Source organism: Amblyomma americanum, chromosome 11 (genome assembly GCF_052857255.1).
Source record: "Amblyomma americanum isolate KBUSLIRL-KWMA chromosome 11, ASM5285725v1, whole genome shotgun sequence".
Lineage (NCBI taxonomy): Eukaryota > Metazoa > Arthropoda > Arachnida > Ixodida > Ixodidae > Amblyomma > Amblyomma americanum.
The window spans coordinates 46,702,360-46,725,735 of NC_135507.1; positions in this window are offsets into that span (position 1 = coordinate 46,702,360).

Sequence of the window (23,376 nt, forward strand, 5' to 3'; positions counted from 1 at the left end):
TAAGAACTTTCTCTTAATTTTTCTTAATTTAATATTAGATTTGCAGTTAGGTCACACCTCATCTTTCACAAACAGGCTTGTCTTGTTTAGTCAATAGGAAGATGTGTGTAACGTGTTGTGTGTAATTATATCATTCTAAAATTACTTTTATAAAACGTTTCTGGTGTGTCCAGATCTTTCATTCACCTTGAAGGGACGTTACAAAGTGCAGCTTGTTTCATTTGTAATCCGAAATCGTCATACATTTAGTCTTCAAAACACTGCTTATTAATTTCACGCACCTGTGGGGAGAAGGCTGACTGGAATGCACGACCGCCAACATGTGCTACACACAAGTAAGCTCTTTGATTTCAGTCTAATCCAACATGACTGTGCACACAGCAAAATTTTTACATGACCTGCGCTGCGACTTTTCCTTCGTTGTGTAGTATGGATACTATGAATGGTTCTGTTGAATTGATGGAATGCAGTGCCAGAAGCAAGCAAAGCCATTCCGTACAGATTATGCTGTTCTAAACATACAATTTGGCTACGGCTGCATAGGCAGTATAATACTCGGGCTGCGTATTCTAGTTTTAGCTATCAGTGTAACGTTTCTGCAGTTTCTCGTAGTGTCAGTTATTCCTGTAACGAGTGTTTATGTGGCGTGACTTTTTTCATAGTAATGTGTGTCAATGTGAAACTGCACAAAATGGGAAGGATGTACAATGGTGGCAGCGAGAGGTTTCTAATGATATTCCACGTAGGGCATGTGGTATGCCTAGTTCCTAACATTGCGTCCTCAAATCATAAGAAAGGTCTGAAGGGCTTGTTTATGACTGTACAGTGTTCTCAGTGTGCTTTTTGTACCTACTGGACAACAGATGTTTTAGTAGGAATCGTATTTTCATGACACCAGCATGAAAGCGTAGTTGTGCCCTCAAGACTTAAGACGTTTTCCTAGATAAGGGTCTATTTATGGAGGCTCTTGTCTACGCACCGGTAGCTCTGCTCAAACCTACGCTAAAGCGCTCCAACAGCATACCTGCCAACCTGAGGGCTTTCAAATTTTTAAAACACTGGCACCCAGGGGGAGGGGGAAGCGGAGTGGCGGGGAGTGCAGCCAAGACAGCACAATTTTTTTCCTAAACGTCGAGTTTCATCGACAGTCCACGACGCGACAGCGCTGAAGCTTCTTCACACGTGGCGTCGCACGTGAGGAAACGCACAAACCGCGAACAGCACGTTACGGGCGCGGAATTTCAGCACGCTGGAAGAACGCAAGTATCACGCGGACTGAATTGAGGGCCGCTCGCAGTTGTTTCACAGTCTTGCCGCAGCGGCCATTAAGATACTTTCGACAAAAAAAACAAGCATACAAAAATGTCCGCGGCAATGCAGTCGTCGTTCTAAACCGCGCATAGCTCGGCTAATAAGCGGAGCCGATAGCCACCGACGCCTCGGGCGAAGCTCCAAGAACTGAGCTACGCGGCCAGACTATCGGCCTACTTAGGGGGCCTGCCGATATTGAAACACCTGCAGTTGCGCGCATCTCCGAGGGGCGCCGATGAGAAATGTAACATGTAGTTCAGGCCTGGGGACGAATGTTTGGACGATCTGTTAGTCGTGCACTTCATCATAGCGCGACACGGCGCCATTTTTTAAGGGAGCCGATCAGAATTGACCGATGCCTGCACCTGGGAGTCTGAATAAACGAGCCTCCGTCGCCACATATTTAGAGGGACGTTCGGCAGGACTGTGACGACAGTGCGGATTATCTGAATTGACCGAGGCTGAGGAGTAGGAATAAGTAGTTTTTTAATTCGAATTGACGAAGTATACAATGGCAGATACATTGACAGAAGTATAATTGACAGATGGTACACATACCCCACTCTTGTAGTGGCGGAAAGCTACCACTGGCAACAGTTTGTTTTTTACAGCAGTTTAAACGTTTATTGCAAATAAGAGTTAGATTCTGTGTAAACTGACGATGTGCTAGCTGTTCCGCAGACTTTCACTGTGAGAATTCACCACAGCCGGCTTTTCAAGAGTGAAGGAATGAGGTGGGATTGTTATATATACTGAGAATTTGTGGTGTGGTTTGCATCGAATAACGCTGTGTGGTAAGCAGACGCAGAGATCATCTCCCGACGGGTGTGGAACCAGCAGCTGCAATGTAAACATATCTCAACACTGGCAACAGCTATGGGAGATGTGAGCAGATGAAACGAGGACACGTTTCACTCAAGTGGTCTCCAGATGCTAGGCTTTACATATACGGATAATCTTGCAAAGTTTCCAGAATGAGCAAAGGTTATGTGGACATACATATCACTATTTGATACAGCCGTGGTAGAGAGGTCAAAAGACGAAACAAGCATCTGTTTGGTTCCGTGTGGTATGCGCTTACCTCTGTGATGTGAGGATCATCTTGCACCGGGTTTGGAACGAGTCATAGGGACCTAAAAATGTATAATTTGGTAACACCAATAAGAGAGGTAACGTGATGCATTATGCATCTCCTTTGCATAGCAAGTGAATGCGCAAGGATGCTGCCAGAGAAGCAACAAATCAAGGTTTGTGTCTTGTTTCGTCGGTGCAATAATGTGACCAGTGTTAAGCCACAAATTTAAAGAAAGATGAAATTGCATAGTTTCAGTTATCATTCTAGTGCAGCTGATAATGTTCAGAAAATCTCTCAACGAGTGTGGATCGAGCAACACTAATGTAGATATATCTCAATTTTGGCATTATATTCGAGAGAGGCGAGTACGTGAAACTAGCTCGATTTCCGCAGCAACCTATTGAGTGAGGAAGCGCCTGACGAAGAATAAATCTCCTGGCCATACTCAGTGGACTCATTGAATTAGGCTCCTGCACAAAGTTACCGGAAAGTCGCGCCGGCACAATGGTGGGGCCAGCCTTAAGTGAGTACAGAGGAGGCCAGCTGAGACTATATTCACCCATTGCTCGAGAGGCTTTCAATGCGACCTCAGTTTTCGGAACACGCCCGTGCGATCGCTTGAGATGCTTCTCAGCGTTGTCGCTAAACGCATTGTGCCGACATATTAAAATTGCTGTAGACTGCTGGATAAGCACTTTATGAAGACCAGATGGCTATTCTCTCTAACACATGCTGCTTTTTTACAAGTAGGATTCAGGATTGTATCGGCACCACCAGACGTTCGCACTAATGTGAAGTAGCGATATTTAAAGTATCTGATTTGTTGCATGGAACCGGACACAAATATTTGACGTAGCCACCAACAAAGTATTATCCATGGGAGTGGTGGGAATGTTGACAGCGACTTTGTCAGTATAGTGACACATGCGAAACCGTGAAGACTATGAATGGGATGCTACAATTGTGCTGTTCGTGGCTGATTGAAGTACATGCTTGAGCCTGACGAAAGACGGAACTCGTCAGCTTCATCTGTCGTTCCAGCTGCTTTCAATGTGACCTCCGCTTTTGGAATACGCCCGTACGTATTGCATTACATGTCCCTGAAGGTGTGGTCTAAGTGGATATTAACCAGCTTAAAAACACAGACTGGCCAGTTGCTTTGAAGCTGACAAGCTGAACCGAATTGCTTCGCCACCACCATAGGCTCGCACTGGCGCGATGTGGCGCTTTTCGACGAAACGAAGAATTCCGGTCATCACTGTTAAGCTCCTCTGGTGTCGGTGCTGACTGGGGCGTTGATCACACAAAGAAGATGAAGACTAGTCCCCACCTCTATGTACTCACGAACGCCATCAGTTTCAATTGGGCTAATATTTCAAGCGCAAAAACACGTCAAACTGGCTTAGTCTGAAACAACGGAGAGGTTTGAGATTGATATTAGCTGCTCTTTGCCTGCAGAGACATTCAATATGAAGCTAAAATCCCGCTGTTGATGAGAAGCATGGGCAATTAACTCACTTTTTTCAGTACAAGAAAAGAACGCTTCTGAAAGTATACAGCGGAATGTAACAGGTTTCCACAGTTTGATTACACTGATAAGCACATCAAAAAGATATGCAGGTTGTCCTACGTTTCTTTAGAAGTTTTTATCCACATCAGAGAGAACAGTGCTTACCACTTTACAGAAAGATGTAATGAGATTGTTACAAATGCAGCTTCATTCTTCAGATGCACAAGGAACGCCCCCACTCTAAGCCCCATGCTTTTGTATTCCTGGCGCTGCATATTAAATACCGATAGGATAAACGTGGATCAAATGTAACGATCAATCCGACAACATCATACAAACCATCTTTCTCCGCCTGGCAAACTATGGTTTGATACACATGCTCCTACAATGCATGCAGTGCGTAGATGAACTGCTTGGGTTCTATCTAGAATTGCTATCATGAGTGCGCACCCCTTCTTACACTTAGCTATCCGTGACCAACTCCAGATTAAACAGGTGTGCGCCTAGAGCAGGAAATGTGGCATGCCAACGATAGCATGGTCCCCAGATGAATAATAGCGGTGTCCACACCACAACGTCTACCGCGGCAAGGTTTAGCCGCAAGGTTTATGTTCATTACTGCGAGTCGTCAATCCTGATTATCCAGGGGTGCTTTGGCCGAAAATGTTGGCCGGCCGGCTGACTGCAGCATGAAGCAAACTAAACAAGGCCCAAGGCCGGGCCTCAATGTTGTAGTTAAGAATCGGCCTAGTATTACTTGCTTAAATGCAACAGGAATACTTGCAACAATGTTTCTGCATACGTCTCATATGCCTCTGGCAATGGATTCGTTTCTTCGAGCTTTAGTCCTCATGTTGACGGTATTTCTTTCGTCCTAATGTCAATGACACCCGAATAACGGCATGCTCTTGCATTCGAATGGGCGCAGTCCTTTCCATCAATAGACCAGATGTGCCTCAAGCCAATCTCTACTGTGAATCATTACACAGATTGCAAACTTCACATAGAGAAATTCGAAGCCGCTCAAGGAGTTTAAAGGATGGAATGTTTGGTTCTTTGACAAACTGGTCCACTTGGCAGTTACTGCACCCTTCTCGCATTGCCCACAAATAAAATTCACATAGCAGAGAACAAATTATCCTTCCATGTTGTCCTAATGAGCGTCGTATTTCCTAGGCACGGAAGCAGTGGAAACGCTGGCTTCAGGGGCACATGATGTCCACTTTGGAAACCGGGGTGCGATCCCTGGATTCGCCCCCCCCCCCCTCGTAAATATGGGGGGCGTATATAAGGTGGGGGGGGGGGGCTGTAGAGTAGAGTTCATCCCCAGAAATAGGGGGGGGGGGGAGGGGACCGCTACTCTGAAACAGCAGATTTCTTGTAGCAGGCAAGTTTCTTCGCGTGCTGCAAGATCTCCTGCCCACTTTTTACTAATCCTCTCAACCTTGCTTCTTTCTGGTGAACCCTGTGGTACAGGTATTGCCAGAACGACCAGTGGGTCGAAGACCTGCGGCAGGGTATCCTCTAATTTTACAGCACTCTCCTTGAGTACCAGAATCATGTCGTCAGCATCCGCCAGAAGGCACAGCTTGATGGATGGTTTACCAAGTACAATGCGTTTGAACTGAATACTTGTTTTCATTACAGCATAAAAATTAATAAGGAGGTTTACTTCAAAAAATCCACTTTCACTCCATCCAGGGTACCCGCAGCAGAAGCATGAGGTCATACTCGGCGACATGCGACACTTTTGAACATTTTTTTTCACGAAGGCAATAGCGATTCTTCAAATATTGGTCTTTTTTGCAAAGGTGAAAAGCTTCATTACCCACATAAGTGATATTACAAGAATATTGGGAGATTTTTTACCGCTAGCTCCATTACTTTCGCCCACTTTCTTTGGTTCGGGTTGCCTTATTTGTACGTGTGCTCTGGGCCTTTCCTCTGTAAGCCCCAAGACGTTTTGCAGTATGAATAAATAGAAGACATGTCAAGAGGAATTACTAGGACATTAATACAGGGTATATCTATGCATATATTGCGTTTGTTTTTGTGAGCAATTAGGCAGCCATACAAAGTATGTTCCGGTTCGTCATGGTGCCAGGCATCACCATTGGAGCTCGACAAGGAGATAGAACAAGACGTCAAAAGCAAGTCCTTTTTTGCCAGCAGGACACAACTGCTTATAACCAAATATTTGGGACTATGGATAGCCACTTCACGTAAGCTTAACCATAACCACAAATGAAGAATAAAGAAGTTTAGGGGTGCACTTTGTTGGCCTAAATTGCGGGGAAGCGGAAACCTTTAGCGCGCTCTTGCTGCTTGTGTCATCTGTGTGGTGAAGATGTTAAGTAGACAATTGTTGGCGAGCCTTAAATGCTGGAGACACTGGAGGGCGTTCAGGACGAGTCGTTTCAGAGCAGGTAGGCTGGAAACGCCGACCGTTCGACGGGAATGCGTGTCTCCGCGACGTTTTTTTTCTCTTCGACCTCACTCTCAACCGGATATGGCGTCACCGCCTCCCTCTCGGCATCTGTCCATAGAGGGCCAAGGGAATCGCTCCGTGGGGCCGCCCGCCGCGTGTGCCCGGTCAGCGGGCATTCCCTTCGTGAACCTAGGCGCTCATTTCGGGAGCTGTCCAAGTATGGCTAATTTCATCGTGCGCTCGTCGGTGAGAGAAAGCTGAACTTTCTGTGCAGGTCTCGCTTGCGGCTTTCGCCGTTAGTGAGAACATGCACCTCAGGATTTGGCAGCGACGACGCAATAAGCCTAGCTGAAATGATTCAACAGACATGCTTTCGGCACGGCGATTGTTTTGTATGTTGGCGGCAACGACCCCGACAGAGGAGATGGCCCACAAGGAATCGTCGGCCACATAAAGGTGCTCATTTTATTTAAAATTTGGCTTCACGAAGTGCAGTACCGCTTACCTACATGCCTTGCTCAGTCCAGGACCTCGTTTTGCTGCTGCGGGAGCACGGGACTATTGTCGAGTTGGTGTGCAAAGTTTTGCAACGAACTTACGACGACCCACATTGGGCGCGAATTGAGGACCTCAGGCGTCGCCAGCTGAACAGCCGTCTGACAGCCACGCTGAAGCGGTTTTCGGGCACGCGCCTTGGCCGCACGTAGGTAAGGGTTGAACTGAGGCAACTGATGGTTGGCAACTGATGGTTGCTTTGTGATCTCACAATACAAAGCTGCTAAAAGCATACACTGAGGTTGACTGCATGGTTCGGGTTCTTACCTACTCAGTGTAGTACATCGAAGAAGTAGGCATTTTCTTGTCCATCTGTTTTTATATGAAGCGCATTTTTGGCTTCGCACGGTAATTATGGTGTATAAAAGTGCTCTCCTGAAGCATTATGATTTGCACTCAGCGAAGCTTCGCAGAAAAGAATGAAAAACTGATGCTGGACGTCTTTGATGACACAATACAAAGCTCCTAAAAACTTACAGCGAGATTGACGCAAGGGTTCGTGTTCTTATCTACTCAATGTTCCTCATAGGAGTAATATGAATGTTTTGGTTCATTTGTTTTTATATCTATTGCATTTTGCGCTTTGCAAGTTAAGGTGCACGTGAGTGCCCCTCCTGAACCATTACAATTCGTGCTCAGCGAAGCTCTCCAGAAAAGCCTGTGCAACTGTTGGATGCTTTATGTGATATCGAAATACAAAGCTGCTATAACGCACAGCGAAATTGACGCCGCGGATCGAGTTCTTAACTACTCAATGAAGCACATCGGAAAGGTACGCATACACTTGGTCATTTATTTTTACATATAGTGCATTTGTCTTTGCACGCTAATTATGGTGCATGTGAGTACCCTCCTGAAGCATTATCAGTCTTACTCAGCGAAGCTGCGCAGAAAATCATGAGCACGTGGCGTTTGCCGTCTTTGACGACAAAATACAAAGCTGCTAAAAGTGTACAGCGAGATTGACGCCACGGTTCTTGTCTTTACTTACTCAATGTGGCGCATCGGAAAGGTATGCACTATCTTATCCATTTGCTTTTTCATGTAGTGCATTGTTAGCTTTGCTCGTTAATTATGGTGCATGTAATTAGCCCTCCTTAAGCATTATCATTTGTATTGAGAGAACCTTTGCAGAAAAGCCTTTGCAACTGATGGATGCTTTATGTGGTATCGAAATACAAAGCTGCTAAAAACGCACAGCGAAATTGACGCCGCGGATCGAGTTCTTACCTACTCAATGAAGCACATCGGAAAGGTAGGCATACTCTTGGTCATTTGTTTTTACATATAGTGCATTTGTCTTTGCACGCTAATTATGGTGCATGTGAGTGCCCTCCTGAAGCAATATCATTCTTACTCAGCGAAGCTGCGCGAAAAGCATGAGCACGTGGTGTTTGCCGTCTTTGACGACACAATACAAAGCTGCTACAAGAGTATAGCGAGATTGACGCCACGGTTCGAGTTTTTACCAACGCAATGTAGAACATCGGAAGGGCATTCATCCTATTGTCGACTTGTTTTGACATGCAGTACATTTTTGGCTTTGGTTGTTAACTATAGTGCATTTGAGTGTCCTGCTGAAGCAACATCATTAGCATAGAGTGAAGCTTCGCAGAAAAGCCTGAGCAACTGATGGATGCTGTATGTAATACCAAAATACAAAGCTGCTAAAACGTACAGCGAGGTTCCGCCACGGTTCGAGTTGTTACCTGCTTAACGTAGGACAACCGAAAGATATGCATACTCTTGTTAATTTCTTTATATGTAGTGCACTTTTGGCTTTGACAGTTAATTGTTGTGCATGTGAATGTCCTCCTAAAATATTGTCATTTTTACTGAGTGATGTTTCGCAGAAAAGCATGGGCAACTGATGTTGGTCGTATGTGATGACACAATACAAAGCTGCTAAAATACAGCGTTATTGACCCCACGGTTCGAGTTCTTACCTGCACAATGTAGCACATCGGAAAGGTAAGCATTCTATTGTATGTTTGTTCTTACATGTAGTGCACATTTAGCTTTGCACGTTAATTATGGTGCATGTGAAATATTACCGTTTGTACTGAGTGATGATTCGCAGAAAAGCATGGGCAACTGATGTCTGCCGTCTTTGACATCACAACACAAAGCTGCAAAAAACATATCAGCGATATTTACCCCACAGTTCGTGTTGTTAACTATGCAATGAAGCACATCGGAAATGTACTCATTCTCTTGTTCGTTTGTTTTTACATGTCGTGCATTTTTGGCTCTGCACGCTAATTAAGGTGCATGTGAGTGCCCTCCTGAGGCATTATCATTTGTACTGAATGAAGCTTCGCTACAGCATGGGCAACTGATCTTTGGCTTCTTTGATGTCACAATACAAAGCTGCTAAAAACGTACAGCGAGATTGACGCCACGGTTCGAGTTCTAACCTACGCAATTCAGCACATCGGAGAGGTATGCATTCTCTTGTTCGTTTGTTTTTACCCGTAATACCTTTTTGGTTTTGCACGTTAATTATGGTGATGTGAGTGCCCTCCTGAAGTATTATTACGTACCCGCTAAAAAGCTACCGTGGCGTCCACTAAAAAATTTCTGCAAGGAATGCACCGCAACCCATGCAGGCGGACTGGGATTGCAGAAGGCGGTTCAATGATCAACGTGACGTCAAGAACAGGAGAGAGACTTGCGGGCTCTCAGAACATCAATACGAGGGCCACTTGACTGACGGATTCCGCGCGCATACTTCCGTTAACATTGAAATGAAAAACAAAGTGATACAAATAATAAGTACGGAAACTGGTGGAGTCGGTGGCGATAAATACTTCAGCCGAGAGTGGCAAGTTGCTGGGGATTCATACTTAGGGCAAGATTGCGAGGGGAAGGTGCACGACTGGTCAGTGCATCATCGAGCTGATGACTGAGCACCGTCGGTCATTGATGGGTGCGGCTTCCTATGGGGAGCTTGCGCTGAAGTTTTCGGCGCCGATTGCAGCGCCATTACACACTGCCTAGCGAGAAGAGTAAGTAGTCTTGGGTAATAGTACTCTTAGTACTTTTCCGCCCTACCTCCAGTCGCTCATTGGCGTGAGCCTCCGCGCTCTGTCGAAGGCGCGCGTAGCACGTCAGCTATCTGGGCTACGCCGAGAGAAGCTAGGCAATGAATGATGTCAGCCAAACGCGGGTGTCTAATCGCGCAGAATGTCTTCTCGCGCTTGCAGCGTCCCAAGCGGCTGATAAAAGCAGTTTTGAGCCACTGAATGGAACAATCGCAGTGCCACCTTAGCAGCGCAGGTCCCCCATAATCTCTTTGCCCTGTAGGATATGCAAAGACTGCTTTCCGCATCTAAACAAGACCGGCGTGGTATTCAGACACTGGGCTCAATTAATCAGGGAGTTATTGGAAAATTAGCCGATCAAGAAAAGAGATCATTGTCCCGTCAACCATAGTCAGCCTGCTGGATATGCACGACTTTTCAGCCCGAACAGGCCCTAGGCAGCGTTGGATTAATAGGAGCGTTACCCTGTTGGTGCTTATTTTCTTTGGTGCGCGGTTCTTGCTGGGTACGAATGAATTGACAAACACGTTTAAAGGAGTGCGATTCTGTTGGGTTTTGTTGTCTTCGATATCACGCCGCGAGTTCTACAGTATTTATAGGCACCTTTTTCCGCAATGAAAATTGCGTTCACAGTCTGCGCCCGCGGGGTCTTATCCCTCGCTTTGTCCTTGTCTTTTCGCGCGGCGTAAGTAAGAAGTAATGAACATGACTCGAGGGAATAGACGCGAAATATGCTTACGCTCGGTGCGCCCCGTTTTTCCTTCATAAGCAACATCCCATCTGTTTCTGGCTCATTGGCAATAAAGCACTCGCAGCGGCGCCGCAAGGCGATTTTCTTTTATGACGTTTTCTCCTCAGTTAATCTTTCTCTTTCAGTTAAACCTAATTTAACCTTTGCGAAAAGTGATGCACACGTCAGGCCGACCGTCGTCCGCTAGGCTGTTCAAGCTGCGCGCAGCCATATTCCTTATAACGCTCATCTGTGTGGCGTTCACTTTGAAATTGAACTTTTATCCTTGTTCATCTAGTCGTTAAATAACGCCGGCCAGAGCTGTCCCCATTAATGTCTGAAATGAATGCAGTATCCCGCAGTATGATAAGCTACCGTGACGTCCATGTTAGAAAAAACTACCCAGCAATGACAGTACCAGAAGAAAGAGGGACACAGGACCAGCGCTGTCCTGAGTGGAACCATCTGGACGCGTGTTACAGGCGCTTCGATGAAACGGTGCACTTATCACAGATGCTGAACTAACAAAAAAAGTACAATACTCATTCAGGGGTTTGTTATAGAAGCTAACCGTGCTGCTATCACTTAATACAACGTGGCTTGCCAAGTGACGTGATAAACGAAGGAAAGAAGCGAGGCAGCGCGCTGATAATGGCGCATCGCAGGAAACGAATGTCTTAGAGCGCTTTGGCCATGTGTCAACGCTCGCCGACGCTGATTCGATTAGCCCTTGGACGCTGGTGGAGAGAGCGGTCGACGCTCGCTTCGTATTATCTGATATAGGAACCGAAAGCTTCGAAACCTATCCGTGCGGGCAATTTCTGCTTTCGCCAGTCTCCGCTAGGTGGCGCTGACGAATTTTGGATTTCGGACTGAGACAGTCAGGTACCACGACAAAGACACGTTGTGCCTTGCGTGTGGATAGGACGAGGAAACGGCTGAACACTTGTTACTGTTCTGTAAAGGGCTTCACCCTACAGTGCAAAGCCGCGGGCCGGATTGACCCAAGGCATTGGGGTTTAGGGAAAGGAGATTTTTAGCGGGTAGAAGTAACCAAGCGAAGGTCATCCGATTGGTGGCTAAAACCAAGACTAGAGTAAAATTTCACAAGTAATGGATATGTGGCTTGAACCTCCGCCCGATTTAAAGGGTTCAGCTTTATTCATCCATCTATCTACCGGCTAGTCCGTTTATTTCTGTTTGCACTTGTGCTGCGTCTTTACGTGTCGATTGCTCATGTCACCCTCCGTTAACAAGGACCACGTAGGCTGTTCCGAAATGGCTCTGAGCTTAATGAGAAAACTACATGAGATCCATTTGGCTCAGATTTTCTCAGACGGTTGACATTGAACACGACCATGGAAAAATCAAGCATAGCAGCAGTCTATGCAGAAATAAAATAAATATTGCAGCGACTGGGTTTGGTAACAAGCGGCGGCAAGTAAAAATCTGCTGCGCCGGCCAGAGCATGAGGGCGCTATGCTATCGCCGCAGCCAATCACGCCTTCATCACCTTCCATTTCCTGCGCCTTGATATCTTGCCAGCTTAACCTCAATCAGATTCAAGCTCTAATATTGTAGCCAAAAGTGCCCATGACCCAGCAAAGCAAAACAATGAGCCGGCCTAAATAAAGACATGCTTTCCCAGGTGTTCTCGGTTTCACTACGTTAGACCCCTACACTTTAACATTTTTTATATACGCGAACATATTGCTGCTCAGCCGCCCGACCAACGGAACAAAAACATGTTCGCGTCATATTAACGAAAGAATGCGGAATAGGACGCGAGCGCGAGTGTCCGGCGGCAACTCCCGGCGGACCTTATTTCAGTCGAAGAAGACCCGCAATAAGCAGACGCTTTCTGGCAAAGACTCCTGCTTGTTGCACACTTACTATCGAGAATGTGGTCGCCGTAGCTAATAAAATGTTGTGCTGCGATCGAATTAATGGTTTATGGGGATTTAACGTCATAAGGTGAGTCGGGCTATGAGGGACGCCTTAGGGAACGCCTCCGGTAATTTCGACCACCTGAGGTTCTTTAACGTGCACTGACATCGCACAGCACACGGGCCTAAAAAAAATTCGCCTCCATTGAATTGCGACAGCCGCGGCCGGGATTGAACCCGCGTACTTCAGGACAGCAGCTGAGCGCCGTAACCATGGATTCACCGCGCTAGCTATGTGCTAGCAATTTCGAAGAAAAAGGTATGGCTACCCACACCACGAAATCGACATTGGCGTGACAGGTGCCAAAGCATTGTACCAGCATTGAGCTCCGAGACGACTCAACGGTCTTCGCAATACATGAAATATGCGAAATTTACGCTTCGTTCGAACGGACATTCTTGTTGTAACTGCCTATGCTCGTTTGTTTTCGAACACGTGCACGCCGTTTATGGAGCCGGCTTAAACACCTAGAATCTGCCCTCGAATAGATACCAGGTTTCCGGGCTAGAAGGTGTCATTCCAGCCATATTTCACCACAAAGACGTTTGAAACTCATTTCTCGAGAATAGACAAAACTTTACATGAGTGCACAAAGTGGCCAGAGTGGTCCTCGCCGGAATGAATCGCAAGGAAATGCCTCCCAGCCAGCGGTGGGCAGACGCAGACTCATCGGGGTTGGGTTACGATAGACGTCCAACTTTATCCGCGGAATAAAGGAAGTATTGCACTCACTAGGCAGAAGGGTGGACCAAAAGTTGTTTCCGATGAAAATTGCCTTGCTCCGCCGTGCCTGCAGGGTGGTCGCACCAAGGAAACTAGTCCTGTCAAGTCAGGAGCGGCGACACGTACGCTTACCCCCATACTGAAGGAAAAATGGGCAGCACAATGAATTGAACGCAGTAAGCTCCACTAAGCTAGCACTGCAGTGCATCGACGTGCGACGAACCACGTTTTGTGTGGCCGGCGCTCGGTGCACCGGCTTTTTAGCTCGATACTGAAGCGCCGCCACCAGCGGAGCGCGCATCTCCTGCGCATCTCGCAGCCATCCCGATGACGCTGACGTCGCGTTTTAGAGCGAATAACAGCCTTTATCGCTGACAATAGCCGGGTTCGGCTTAACTGATTAGACTCGCAAGCGAGGCGCAAAAAATTCAGTGGCAAGTTTCGTTACCAAAGTGCTCCCAAAGAGAAAGTGAACTGAACCATTTTCCAGCAGCACCCACAACTGCTTCGTCACCGTCAATGCCTTGGCATTGCAGATAGCCTGAAGTGCGAGCTGATAGAAACGATTCAGTTCGGATCGCTCTATCTACAGTGAATGAACGCGCAAACTGAGCCAACACTACCAAGGAACACTTCGATTCGACGTTAACTTTCATACAGATGAATGGGAACCTGGTGACGCTCACTAATTTCCAAAGGCGTATCTCCAACAGCGGCGTTTCATTCTTTCCTGACATTAGACAGATTATCACGTACATAGAAGCTTCACGTACGAAGAGCTCTTACGGGTGACCAGTGTGCATGCGCAAAATGCAAAGGTGTGCTTTATTCCCAAGAACGAACGTGAAATTCGGATTTTTACGTAGCGGTGCTCGCATTGCTGGCATGCGTGTACTACGTTAAGCTGTTAAGCCTCACGAAGCAAGGTTTGTTGTCGTCATAGCAATGCTCCGACGCATTTGACCAGCCGGTTTTGACTCGTCTAGTATTAGAGTGGCTACAGCAATGTCTGTATCTGTTAGTAGATGGCGAAAAGAACAACGCTCAGCGTGCGTCGTATAGGTGGAACTAATAAGGATTTCAAACGACATCCGCGTAGGCTACGTAGACGTCTCAAGCTTGCGTAAGCGAACTCTGTACGTATGTGAAACTAAAACTGCCCATTCATCGCAGTTCGTACTAATGGGATCTGCTCTGTATGCTTGCCGTCGCTTTTCAAAATCTACGCAGACGCTAAGCGGTGATTTGCCAATTGCAAGGACGTAAAATATATACTCCTCGCGCAGCCGGGTTATGCAATCTTCTAAGCTTCCACCTTGTATTGGATCATCGAAGAGGGGACACTTCGCTCCTTGCATGCAACCTAGAATGAAGAGTTTGTGTATAATTTCAGGAACGAATTTTTCGCACCATTAATTTCTTTCTGGCCTGAAGCTGCACCCTACATAACAGACAAGCAGTTCTTGAGGGTTCCAGGGAGAATTTAAAGCACTTGGCGCTCTCTGCTCCGCACTAAGATTTCAGTGCACCTTCACGACTGAAGACCATCAAACTGCGGTCCGCGCTGTATGAGCGCCTGGATATAAGCGATCAGCCGCAGTGTATCCAACGGGGTGTCCGTTTCATGGCTTCAGACAACAAGTAGCCCTAAACGGAGAGTACGGAACTTTATTTTACGTGGCCTGCAGCTTGATTGTGTGATAAAGAGCCGTAGGTTTTGACTCTACAACTGATTTGTGCACGCGTTCTCAATAAATATGTTCTAAGAGCAGGGTGTAGTTTATTTATCCATGTGTTCAGTTTTGGTAGTTGACATGGCGTGCGTCACAAATTTTTTGTTTTCATTAGAATTTAGGATTGTGCTGTGTTTATAAGCAGAAATAATTTGTTGCTTCTGTGATAATAGTTCTCTGATCGGCTCTGTTACATGAAACCCTTCTTAGACCTCGTGCTGCGTACGTGAAAAAAGTATTTAGCGTCTCCCCAACACCTGTGAGAGGGCTTTACGTCTTGCAAATGTATTTATTGGCTTAAATTTACGTTTCTTTGTTCTTTTGTCTTTGCGACGAAGGTTACTTGGGTCGCGAGCTACATATTCGTAGAGAAGCGGAAACTATAAGTACATCACGTGCATACACATGAGAAGAAGCGCCGGTTGTCAAATTTAAGTTCAGTACAGAACGCATGGAAAATAAATATAGACACACAATAAAGAAACAAATAAAAGCAGCAGAACATTGCAAAAGATGCGTTGGTCCTCTATCAGCAGAGAGGGACAGTGAAGAGTAAATAAATGATTTAAAATGGCCGCCTCCGGAAACGCGGAATAACAACAGGGTGCTCAGGCTTGCGAACGCGGCTATAACCAGAGTTGGTATGTCTCTTCCCCTCAGTTTTAAGATGCCCTGCTTAAAATGATCGCCTTCGTATACCTTTTTTATGCATGCCTTATTTCTCATGGCAATTCCTCAATCTTGGAACATATCAGTGCTGGACGTTGTTTTCCAGTAAATCACTGACTTCATCATTGCTTCACAAAGATATTATGTACCAGGTGGGACTACTGGCTTCCAAAAGTGATCTTGCGCTGATGAAGTCGAAGAAAATCAACCCTGCGAAAAAAAAATGAAGATCTCCAAGTTTCTGCATTTGGGAGACAACGAGGTGATAAATGAGAATATTGCTTCGGATTTTACTACGAAATGAATATATCGGTGCTCACGACAACTTAGCCAGAAGGAAAGGCCATGCAGAAAGCTTTGATTCTGCAACGCCGGCCGCCGGCAGATTCTTCTCAGCAGCATTTTATCGCTCGGAAAGAAGCGGGCTTAAGAATACGTAGATGCCCTCTGCCGGCCTTTCCTGCGTTGCAAACATGAGGAGGAGTAGGCACTGTCGCTATCGCCGTGTTCGAAAAGTGCAGTGCTTCGTTGCGGGACTCTGCGCGCCGGTCATTTCTGTCTGTTGTGCTAATGCTTTTATTGCTCTAATGTACGCAAGACACACTCATCCATTCGAGTCCACTCGTTTTAGGGAATATTTCGAATATATCTCTTGCAAATTAGGCTTAGCGACACCTGCTGACAGCATTTTTCGACGCTCGGCGATGAGGCGCACCTTTTTTCCGTGACGGCTCGTCCTATCCCGGAGCTGGAACAAAAGTTGACACCTATCCCAATGCTTCTATGTTATTGAAATCAGGAACACAAACTTGAATGTGCATGCCACATTTAGTACAAAAAGCCTCACGTCCGCACTTCATGCCGATAGTTTTTTCTGCAATTGGCGCAGATAATCTGCACCCGCTAAACATATCTTCTTTGAATTAAAATTCCGATCGAAGTCCATTAGCATGGCCCTGAACATAATACTGATTACCATTCTTCTCATCGCTTATAACGTAGAACCCTCCAATTTTTAATTAATATCACGGCATTAAGAGCGGCCAGAATGTAGCCTCTCATTAAAGAAGTATTTCAAAAAGAAAAACAATGGAAGGTACAAAACAGAACGAAGGGCCTCGCCTGCTCCTGAAATCTCTCTGCTAATTAATATATTTCGCTATTTACAAGCGAAGCATTTGGCGGCCATACTTAGTCCAGGCAGACAGGAGCTATCAGATGACGCTCCATCGTGTTGGGTGGCGCATTTGCTAAGGCTGCAATTTGGTCAGCTGATCAGAATAGTAACACACATCAGAGTAGTCATCTCAGAATAGCTGTTTCCTATAGTCACCTGACACACCAATGCACGCTTGTAGGCTTGCCCTTTAGGGTAGCGATGCCGATTGTCTCATCCTCCTTGGTCCTCCCGTGGAGACTCATTTCAAACTAAGATATTGCGCACTAATTGGTATTTTGTGGCCACGTAACGCTTATAGCACCATCACTGTAGCGACCAATCAGATGTTTTCTGACATGGAGCGGAAGTTTTGATGAAACGACAGCTCTAATGCTATCACACTGAGAAGATATCTGATCTCACATTATCAGGGAGCCCCGTCTCTTTCATTAAACAGCTATTAAGACCTCGAAGGCTGCACACAGCTTACAGTTGCAGTTCTGCCCTGAGTGACCTTAATGCGTATTGTCTCAGGTTCTGGTGAATCAATAGGGTGTAACGGTGGTATTTTTAACCGATTTCTACATGTACAGAGGAAAGCGGTTTTCCATAATAGAATTTACGATTTCTAGCCAGCAGGAGGGAAATGAAAAGTGATATGCATGGCACTGTAACTTTTTATGCAACAAAATCATCAAAAAGCTAGGAATAAATTTAGCGCACTGCTCTATTGCGCCTTTGAGTTCGTTGGTGCGGACCTGATTCAGAGTCCGATTCTTCCTTTTAATGAGGGAAAAGCCGAAAAGGTAGGGGCTGCATACACTCAGTGTTCCTATTCTGTCTAACTCTTCTAACTTCTACTTGTAGAAGGCTCACGGAGCTGCTTGGGTGGTAGAGAAATGAGAGAGAGTTGGTTCATCAGTAAGGGTTTTACAAAGACCTCGACAGCCGTTATTTTCGATTTCTGCTGATAACCTAACAAAAATTAAAAATTAGCAATGGTTTGGAGCAAAGCTTTCTATTGTAGACTGAAGGTTCCTAGAGGAGACAAGCAACATTACTTTGTAACTCATGGTGGCCTTGTGAGGGGTTGTGTCGGGAATTTTTGGTTCTGAAAATTGTTACCGACATCTGTACGACACCGACATCACGGCAAGGCGACGACGGGGCGAGAATTTATCGCTATCTGCCGCAGGTGTTGTCAAACACGCATCTTCCAGCCAGTTTTTTTGTGTTCACTGACGCTTGAGATGAAGCTTTATATTCCATAAACCTCAAGATAAAAACCGCAAAGTTAAAACATATCTTTTATTTCCGTCTGTGTTTCTTATGCAGGAGAAAGCTTAAGAAAACAATAAAATTTTTATTGGCCCTACTGAGAGACTGCTAGTTCATGGTGCCATCTACCAGACAGAATTCGACACTGCTGGCTTTTTTCCATGCACATCAGAACCAGCGGCTGCGATTGGACGCAAGACCGCCAGCTGCGCTGGAAGAACAAGCGCTTTCTTCAAAGTCACCCTCCCATCCAACAAATATTCGTCCAAACGAAACATAACAGCTTGAAGAGCAGTTCCGTTCGCGCAACGCCGCAATGCCGAGGTCTTCGAGGAAAGCAAGGAGTCGCGACTCGTTGAACTTCCTTCGACAGCCTCAAGTGGTTGACAGTTCGCCCTGCTAGGCAAGACATCTCCACTCCACCACGTCAGAAACACGGCCTGTGTTTTGTCACACACCTCAAGAAAACGGGGGTTCCTAAAACAGCAGTTTGCCGAAGAGGCCCCGACCTCGGTCCTAACCCTTGTGGTCCCAGCCTTGAACACCAGTCTTTCTTCGCTACTCAAAAGCGCAAGGCATCGCGTTCGTGCCGGAGACCGCAGTGCGCAGTCTCGAAGCATCAGGGATGTCAAGACGACGTCGGGGACGCCTTGTACCGCATCTCCGTTGTACCAGGGCAATAGTTGCGCCGAAGAAGAAGAATTGAAAGCCAGGTCGTCGTCGTTTCTGGGGGAACCGTAAGCGATGACCTGCCGTGCCCCTTGTAGCCGGTAAGACGTGGCCAGAATCATCATGTGGTCCAATTCGGCGCCGTGGTCGACATTCAGGCAAACAACAAACGCATCTCTCTTATCTGGAGGGTCAACGAACACCGTGGTGACGGCGATCCAGACGGTGGAGGTGCGGCTTGGCCCCGCTTGAATTGACACCGCAACCGGCACACGGTCCGCGGGCTGACCTGTGGCGATACTGAGCACGACGGGAACTGGATGCGTTGTCAGGTCTGATGCGTTAGTTGGGTGCATTGAGAGCTGCTTGCAGTGCACAGCGTCAGTGGGAAATGAGTGCGGGTAGTCCCGGTAAACAACCCGAGCCCGAACAAAGCATGTGTAGAGAAACCCCGCCGTGGCGAGCGCAGTGACACGAATGACTGGTTTGGACAAAGACCTGCCGAAAGAAAATGATGAGAGATATCAGAATTAGTGAAGCAGTTTGTTGGGGGAATGTGCAACGCACTAGATATGGTTGGCCAAACTATCATATAGCAGTGGCTTAGTATTTCTTCTTTAACCGGGAAAGCTCAAACGTTGCATGTAGGATGGACATAGATATGCAGTGATGAAACTAGTATACGCATTCTAGGCCTCCAGCGTGTGGTCCTGCTGTCAGGAAATATGACTGATAGCTATCATCTCTAAGGCAGGCGTCCGTATTTTCGACCAGTGTGCTCCAGTATAATTTTCGAATTTTGCTGCAATTGTGACGGCTAAATCTCTGTCCTCTAGCTTCTTTGACTGGCAAGAAGACCTCAGTAAAACCGGAAAATAAGTTATAAAGAGCGAGCACGATATAACGGTGCTAGTCATAGTGTCCATCAGTGCGGGTTAAATACACCCATCCTATCACTAGATCAACCAGGCCTACTTCAGCAGAGAATGGAGTAAGTTGTCACAGTTGTGAAAATCTAAATCTGGGTTCAGTTTAAATACTGCATCTTTGTCAACGTATAAATTTCCAGCAAATTTTTTTATTTATTATGAATTTAACTGTAAGTAACCTACTTTTAATTTCGCCTTCGCAAGTGAATGTACTTATTACAGACTACAATTATTTCTTTCGGAGCAGCATTTAGAAACACAGTGCACAAAGTGCACCAAGAAAGGTGCCAGCAGACAAAACTCTCCATAATAAACAAATTTTACAATCGATCTACCAACATGCCTATAGACCCCGCCACGGTAGCTCAGTGGTTATGGCGCTCGGCTGCTGACCCGGAAGACGTGGGTTCGATTCCGGCCGCGCCGGTGGAATTTCGAGGCAGGCGAAATTCTAGAGGCTCGTGCACTGTGCGATGTCAGTGAACGTTAAAGAACCGCAGCTGGTCGAAATTTCCGGAGCCCTTCACTACGGCGTCTCTCATAGACTGAATAGCTTTGGGACGTTAAACTCCCATAAACCGTAAACATGCCTAAAGGAAATCCTCGACTTGCTCAGAACTTCACCATCGCACACGAAACGCGCTTTTAGAATCGGTTTCACGGTGTAAACGAAAGCTTTTATGCGGAAACTCACAGCGCATTCCAGGCACTATGAGCTCGAATGGGCAGGTAAATCGGCCCCGTTAATAACCGTGCTCTTGTTTCTGCGTACCCTAGGTCATGGCGGTAGTGGGCGGCGAAGACCTTCAGCCCAGGGTGCGGGGACTGCCACTGGGGTCCGTGTTCGCGCCACAGAGCGTGTGGCGCCACCTCTCGGCCGATACGGTCGTTGTAGGCGTAGGGCTGCTGTGACTGCTGGCTGATGCCGAAGAGCAGGCTAGCGGCCTCCAGGCTGCCCACGCGGTACAGGACGGTGCCCAGCGAGAACGGCACGGCCAGGATCACCACCATCACCAGGAGCACGAAGCCCCGCCGCATCTGCGCAGTTCGCTTTCGAGATAAATGACGGGCCGTCGGTCTGCGTACTGAGCTACTGTTACGAACAGAAATCACTTCGCCGCTTTTTCTTCGTAGCGAGTAGTAAGAGAATGTGTTGTAACACATAAACAAGATGAATGGACATATAGATGTAGAGGTTAAAATTCACCTTTTGACATGCTCCAAGCTTGCACATTGTGATGGTTAAAGAAAATCTTATTTGACTGGGTCAGTTTTTGTTTCTATGCTGTGGTTAAATCAGGATCTAACGAAACGCGGCTACACGAAAGTCTTGATCTGCGGTCAAATGTTGATTCCCCGGAAGATACACAGGGAGTCGAATGTTGTCGTCAACCCGAACTAACGAAAGTAACTTGCATACAAATCCCGATCTCGCGAAATGTTTCTTGAAATGATCAAAAAAGAAGTCATTTCTGACTTATTTTGCCTACAATGTCTTACCGATTGTTTTTGTCACGCGAGCAGCAACATCAACGCACCCCATTCACAACCTAAATTTTGTTCTGACGTTGTCGCGTGATGCAACGAACACGGCAGTTGGCAGCGCTTGCCACTTTGGCTTGGAATCCGTCATACTATTCGTCAGATAACTATCCGACAGATAACGCTAGGGATGCCGGCTGCTTCCGATATTTTATGCTTAGTGCGAGAGATGGCACTGATTGTCTCGTCCATAACTTCTGGCTCGGCCTGCTCGCACAGTAATTCCTTTTGTCCTGCATGCTGTTGCAGATCGCATTATTGACGGCAGCCTGCCCCACGATCACGTGATCCTGTATCTGGCCTGCTTTGCCCTGAAGTATAGCTCCCACGCCGCCAAAAAAAGATTGGCGGTGGTTTAGCTCTGGTAAAGCCCGGAGCGACGCGATAGCTACAGCTGGTCGAGTGGAACTTGGTCACGTTACCAACCACGTGACGAACCACGTGATCAGCCACGGCGCCACACCGCCGGCAGTTGCTCCGCACCACGTGACCAACCACGCGACAGCGTAGCGTTGCAGCCACAGGGGGGCGGTGACGCCACGCTGAAGGCTCGGAATGCTACCGTGATGTAGCTATCGCTACAAAAAGCATACACGATCGATGCGATTGATACGCAAAACCCCTTCCACAATTCCCAAAATTCGTCGATTAACGAAACAATTCGCGGCTGCCCTTCACTTTGTCAAAATGGAGTTTTCTCTGCAGTAACGGTGAGTTTTGGTGAGAGCGTAGTTGTCTCCGTTGTTGTGAGAGTTCGGGTGGTGTATGCGACGACGTATTGGTCGAACCTTGCCTTACGTTGAGCGAGCACTGCGCCGAGGCCGACATCGCTGGCATCTGTGTGCACTCAGTGGGAGCGTGGGGGTCAGAATGGCGCATTATGGGCGATGACGTCAGAAGAACTTGCGGGGTGGCGTAGGTTTTGTCGCATATGTAAGATCAGCCAGAAATCTCGGTATTAGAGTTGGGAAGTGTGGTTAAGGACATAGCGATGGAGGCGAAATTCCGGACGAAGCGACGGAAATAGGAACTGAGGCCAATGAAGCAGGAAAGTTGTTTCGCAGTCGTCGAATTCGGGAAAGCTGCGACCGCACGCAATTAGGACGAGCCAAGAGGGACGCCATATCAGAATATTAAATGACCCTTAATATAGAATTGTCATGCGAGAATGTGACCTCTCTTCAAATTAGGTTGTAGGTATAAGTCATAGAGGCATTTCAGAAAAATTAAAGGCGGCTCAAATGCGTCGTAGAGACATAAGACCAAACTCTGATGGAATGTATGTAAGAGGTGCAGATTTTTTTTATTTCAAGCCGAGCGAAACCGTGTCCATCATGCATGTGCTCAACTCTCGTAGGTGTGTTGCGCAATCCGAAAGGCATGACTTGCCGTAGTCACAAAGGCAGTCTTCTGGCGGCCATATTCTGCTATTGGAAGCGTCCAGTATCGCGGGTGCAAGTCCAACGAAGAAAAGAATTCTGCGCCGTGGAGGCAGTCATGGGCACCGTCATTTCTAGGGAGTCGGTAAACGCCCCGAACGAAGACACGCATTTTAAGTCTCTTCGCCTTTCTTGTCCGCTAGACCCATGGCTGTGATGCTGGGCCATTCTTGGTCAGTACAATAACTTTACGTTCATGATACTCTTACAGTAAAGTTTAATCGTTTGAAAAATGTGTGGACAAGAAATTGCGAAAATATGCGTACATCATTTTGTAGGTGCCCTTTTTTTGTGCACATTCCCACTCTCTACTACTCACTGCAGATTCGCGGGTTCTCGCTTTCCGAATACGTGCCACATTTAGAGCAATCTGGTTTTTTTTGGGTTGCATCGATTCCCTCCTTGCTATGCAAGTGACGTGCCGCGTCGTCGCTTGTGCTTTAGTTCTCATTGCGGAGGTCACTGCCGCGCACTCGTACGCGGAAAACCGCTGCTGAATCATGGCTCTACAGAATCAGGCCACGGCAACCGCCCAAATTTGGCGTCGCCTTTCGGGAGCTGTGCTCGCAAACCCCGTACCCACGCACGCTGCGAACCATGCTCAATTCCTCGGCGCAGTTCCCTTGCATCAACTC